At 39.1% G+C, this 6,000-nt stretch overlaps 1 long non-coding RNA gene across 1 annotated transcript; it reads left to right on the forward strand.

Annotated features, from left to right (window-relative positions):
• The first annotated feature begins 3,820 nt into the window (after positions 1–3,820).
• LOC145552819 (uncharacterized) lies at positions 3,821–5,580 on the forward strand. The gene is made up of 2 exons (XR_014088947.1): positions 3,821–4,204; positions 5,162–5,580. It is a non-coding gene; the product is annotated as an uncharacterized LOC145552819 (long non-coding RNA).
• The last annotated feature ends 420 nt before the right edge of the window (positions 5,581–6,000 follow it).

Below are 6,000 nucleotides of genomic sequence, written 5' to 3' on the forward strand. Positions count from 1 at the left end.
TTTCAGACCTGGTTGACAACCAGGGGTTCACATATCAGGACTTGAAAGCCGCATTTGGGAATATAGTTTCTCAGGCCTTTGCCCAGGCCATGGGCATTCAGGAGACTATAAAAGACGAGTGCACAGAGGTAATTAACATGCTTTTTATAAAGCATGTTATATCAATGGTGACATCTCCCTCAGATGACCAGGACCCCACCGAGTGGCTCAAGGTGGGGTTAGAATTCAGTTGTCTGGTGAATCCTGTCATCTGGTTCATCCAGGATCTGAGAAAACTGAGGAAATCACTCGAGGAAGAGCAAAAAGACGCGGTACGACTTTTTGTACAGTTGTTACTGTCTCAAGGACTCAGGAAGTCTAAGACACGTTGGTGTCTTAACTACCTGAGAGAGACACATGATCGCATTGTCGACCAAATCTGGGCTGAAATTGAAGGACGGCGATATGAAATCCAGCAGAAATGGATCCCTGCCCTGAGCAAAAAAGTTTTTAGTGAAATCACTAAATCCTTTGGGTGTTCTGCTGGATGGACGCTGTCCTTCATGGAGAGCGAGGAGGTCGACGATGTGATTGTGTCGTGTCTAGAAAGTCACCTGAAAAAGCGCCAGAAAAAGAGAGGCAGCTTTGTTTCAAGGCTTTTTTTCTGGTGCTGTTAATGCCGTGAGATGCTATTTCTCTAAGTTAGGGTCAATAGTGTCTTGCCTCTCTGTGCCTCCGTCAGTAATGGCCCCATGATGCCTCTGTGCTTCCGTTGATTCCGGACGCATTACGCCTCTCTGTGCTTCCGTCGATTCCGGACCCAAGAAGCCTCCCCATGCCACATCCAATTTCAGCGACAACGTCCCTTAGCCCTCCGATAGTCCCAGGGCTTCCAGCTTGCGCAGTTCCAGCGAGCCAGAGTCTCCAGCTGGTGAGCCTTCAGTTGTCAAGCCTTCAGATGTCGATCCTTCAGCCGTTGAGCCTTTAGCCGTCGAGCCTTCAGATGTCGAGCCTTCAGCCGTAGAGCCTTCAGATGTCGAGCCTTCAGCTGTTTAGCCTTCAGCCGTCGAGCCTTCAGCCGTCGAGCCTTCAGTCGTTGAGCCTTCAGATGTCGAGCCTTCAGATGTCGAGCCTTCAGCCGTCGAGCCTTCAGATGTCGATCCTACAGCCGTCAAACCTTCAGACGTCGAGCCTTCAGCCGTCAAACCTTCAGACGTCGAGCCAGATGGGGAAACCAGAGCCTCCAGCATTTATACACTTATTATTACTTATCCTTATTTAAAAAGGTCTGCACACTTGGTAGCACGGGCGCTACCAGGAATCTTGGGCCCCATTACAAAAAATTAGATTGGGCCCCTGCAGCAGCTGCTGTTACAATTTCTTGAGTCTATTTGACCCACAAAGACCATCACAATTTTAAAGGCTTGCAACTGCCTTGCTTTATTTGGTCCAATACTGATACTAGCACAATATTTACTGCTCATGAATTTTACATCCAACAGTTCACATACTGTATGCAAGTAAGTTGCTTACATTTTTTCTATTACTGAAATGTCTCTCCCCACAAGGAAGTCATAGGCAACGTGCAAAATATTCATAAAGCAATCCAGACTTCTCAAAAAATGCTATGAAGTTGCATTTTATTCAAGCTGCAGTACGTAACTTTAATAAAAATATGTTTTCTCCATATTTGTTAAAGCTGTCACAATGTCGTAGCAGTTTGTTACAGATAATCTGTGAAAACAATCAATCTCCTCCATCTAGAGTTTCTCACCTTTCAGAAATTAAAATAAGGGACGCTCCCCACGGCGTCCCTTATACGGCGTACCCCTACTCTCATGGGGTGGGACTTCCACTGCAGTCATAGACATTATTTTATGGCGGTGTTTTTTGTTTTTAAAAAGTGATCCTTAGAGCAATCATTCATGCATAGTTGGTTAGAGTATCCCAAAATTGTACTCCAATCACAGTAGCATACCTTAACACATTTAATTAAGCAAGTGTAAAAAGTATTTGATAAACTACTCAAGTACTGGTCAACTGATCATAACACCTGATTTAATATTCAAAATGTGTCCTCAGACAGCCAAAAGTATAAAAGTAATGTGAACATTCTGGTACTGTAAAAAGTATTACTAAAATATTTATAGAAATAAGGAGTTAGTTAGGTTTGGAGGCTGGACCAAATTTACCACAGGGGCCAGGATAGTCACTGTTTTTCCATGGCGACACTTGGAAAAAGAATGTGGGGGGAAAAAAACAGAGCAATATTTCATCATTTGATATATTAAGTGAGCCAAAGAGCCACTTGTGTCTCCAGAGATTCAGCAGTTTAAAGTGCAGCACTATAATTTTTAATTTGTTGTTAAAGTAAAATTGTGAAGGTTAAAAAAAAAGTGATCCACCACTGAGTATTAACATAAGACATGTATTCAGTATAACTTATTTGGTACCTGGGGCTGCACAGTGGCGCAGTTGGTAGAGCTGTTGGCTTGCAGCAAGAAGGTTCGATTCCCGGCCCCGGTCTTTCTGCATGGAGTTTGTATGTTCTCCCTGTGCATGCGTGGGTTTTCTCCGGGTACTCCGGTTTCCTCCCACAGTCCAAAAACATGATTGTCAGGTTAATTGGCCTCTCCAAATTGCCCCTAGGTGTGAGTGTGTGTGTGCCTGGTTGTTTGTCCTGTGTGTCTCTGTGTTGCCCTGCGACAGACTGGCGACCTGTCCAGGGTGTACCCCGCCTCTCGCCCAGTACGCTAGCTGGAGACAAGGGTGTAAGAAAATGGATATTTGGTATCCTGTTGGCCCCCATCTAGAACCGCCCAAGGCTGCAGGTCTGGGTCCGGTGCATTAATAATACATTAAATGACCACTGAACAATGAATTCATAAAATATATCAACATTTCAAAATAAAACCTACAGAAAGCCTTAACAAACCCTTTAAAGTAGGAAATATTTATGTATTTAGTGTTAATCTATTTGAATGTCTTGGTCTTTAAATGACCATTTGTATTATTTTGGATGACATTATTATACATTAAATAAGCAAATAATCAAACCAGTAAAAGCACAATAAGAAACTTGCTCATAGCAAAATGTTATGTACCATATCAGCTTCAGGAGATAATTGAGGGATGAAGAGACGCTGATGTCAAGTGTTTTAGGTTTTGACGGGTCTGCAGTTCTTCTCCTGATCTATTCATACAGCAGCACACTGCGCCACGAAGGACACATTCTTTTTAATTGCCTGTGTTCATCCTCACTAACATTATTCAGCCTAGGATTTGCGTCTTCCCTCGCACGTCTGTATCTTTATGAGAGGTTTTACTTCCAAGTAAGGGGAAGAGTCGGGTGGAGAACGTTGTAAAAAAGACCCGGGTTAACAGCACCTCACCGCGGTTGCGTAGTGTCCGTCTCTAGGCAACCGTGACAACAGCGTCGGTTTGTACATAGACATGCCTCCTGGAGCGGGTCGGCCCGTTGCTGAGATACGTCACAGCGTCCGCCATATTGAATGTGAAGGACGCTGTGACGTCAGTAAGCCAGTAAGCTAATACAAGTAAATGGATCGAACTTTATAAAGTGCCGTTCTACAAAGTATTTTAAGTTGATACCTGTCATTGACACATTTTCTCACACACACAAATATATTTGCAGGCACGTGCAGAGGGGGAAGACTGGGGGTGCTTGAGCACCTGCCCTTTTTGCTCCTTGCCCCCAAGTGCCCTTTTGGTCAAATTTTTTTTTTGTTTTTTTGTATTATTATTTTCTAAGCCCTCTTGTGACACATAACATGTACTAAAATGATGATGATGATTATTATTATTATTATTTTTTATTTTATTCATTTATTATTTTTTTGTACAACATAATAAGCCCTCTGGTCACCTTGTTACCTTTGACCTTTTGCCCGTGACGCATGACGCAGTTGCCTCTCGTGCAGTGAGATAAGGCGGCTAACTGGAGCTAAACGTACCGAACGTTCCAGATTACATAACAGTTTTTGGTGAATAAAAAAAACGTTTTTGGTGAATAAAAAAAACGTTTTTGGTGAATAAAGTGGAGTAGACTTGCTACTTGTCAGATGACGGAAAAATGTTGAAGTATCGTTTCTGCTTCAGCTCGGAGTCGCGGTTTAAGCAGAGAGGTAATGAAATACAACAGACACTGACAGGCCTCTGCGTCTGCCTTTCTCTGAAGAACTACTGAGCGGGAGGAGACAGCCAGGTGAGGAGAAACTGTTCTTATCTATCGATTCAGTATTTTATCATACAGACATTAGGCTGTTGTTGTTGTGCTATAAACTAGCTGCTAGCTAACGATTTTGCTAGCAAAGCAAGATAACTAAAAGTACCGTTAGTGATAACGGTCATTCTTTAGTATTTATTAAGCAATAGGAGCACATCGCCCGTCCAAAACCGATCATCTCCATAATGGATATATGTTCCATCTTCTAATTTCCTTTGCTACTTAATGTACATTTCATTTATTCTGGCATTAGGTAAATGTATCCTGAAGGAGAATAACACTTAAATAATAGTCCAACAATGATATTCATTTAGAATTAAAAATAACTCACCCTGAATTACCATGATAGATATAATGAATGTAATAAAAGTGTCATTAATGAAGGGGAAAAAAACTCAACCCAGACTTTAAGTTTAGGGTCTGGTTCGCAGAGTATGAAGTAAATTTTTTTTTCCTCCCAATTATTCAATGGAGAAAAAAAAACTAACGTCAGTTAAGTAGAATAAAATTGTAATCAAAACTTTTGGAATTGTAATTTCTTTTTTAAAAAACAAATCATTTTGTTTAAAACACTTTCTTTTAAAAATTAAATAACAAATTTTTGTCTCGTGAACTTAAAAAGTTATTTGCCTAACATAAACTTTTATTTGCACACATCAGAAATCTTTTATTGTGATTTTGAGCCCTGCCCACGACTTCATGTGAGAATCACAAGCAAAACTTTGAATCACAAACAAAACCTTAGAATATTAAGAAAAGATTTCTGACAAGTGCAAATAAGTTTGTTTTGCAAAAAAAAAAATTCACTTTATGAGACAAATGTGATTTAAATGTTTAAAAAAGTTTTTTAAGCAAAACTCAGTAGGCTTTTCTCATGGTGACATACATTAACAATTAAATATTTGCTTTTGTTTTTTTGTTTTTTTTCCCCTGCAGTTCTACGTTAAAGTTTGATGCAGCTCCTCTTTCCTGAATGAACCGTCTTCATCTCCACTGCAGCAAACAGGCAGCTATTTTTTTTATAGATTACAGTCACTAAAAGGTTGCATTGTGCCCTTGTTTATATTTTTAATAGTGTAATTCTGTAAAGACAAAATATGTCTGGTGGTCCAGCTCTGATTTACATATCTTTCTAAATTGCGGGTTTGAATATTGCAATACTTTCCTATAACAAAATAGACCTGCAGAAAGAAATTACTAATAAAATATTTTACATATGCATTGTTGTATGCTCTATGTAGAAATTCTCTTTAGCTTTGATTGTATATCTCACAATTTTGTAATTTATCATTGTTTATTAAACTTTGAAAGCTGAGAGGCTTTGTTAATATTCTGTCCTAAAATACGGTTAGATGTGCCCTTTTCTTTTTTGAGCACCTGCCCCTTTAGTGGTCTCTGCACGGCCCTGTATATTTGGTAATCTAAGAAATTACTAAAGACAGAGTTTCTAACTTTTGATGTGATTATTTAATTGTTTTGGGGCATTTCTGAATAAAAAGCACAATGTTTTTATTTGAAAGAAATTATTCTGATAATTTTTATATTGACATTGATGAACAGACACTTTTACAGGGTTTAATTAAAGTATATATTTACGTGATTCCATAATTTAATGTACATTTAACGTTTCAAGACAACAAATAATTTTCTTGTGTTTTTTATACATTGAGAAATTACTTTGATTTATAAATCAGTCATTGTCAAACATTAAACTACATATTTTTCTTACTTTTTTCCAGAAAAAAAATATTACAGTATGTCAACTCTGCTATTGA

This window comes from Poecilia reticulata, chromosome 9, assembly GCF_904066995.2.
Source record: "Poecilia reticulata chromosome 9, P_reticulata-male-v2, whole genome shotgun sequence".
Taxonomy (NCBI): Eukaryota; Metazoa; Chordata; class Actinopteri; order Cyprinodontiformes; family Poeciliidae; genus Poecilia; species Poecilia reticulata.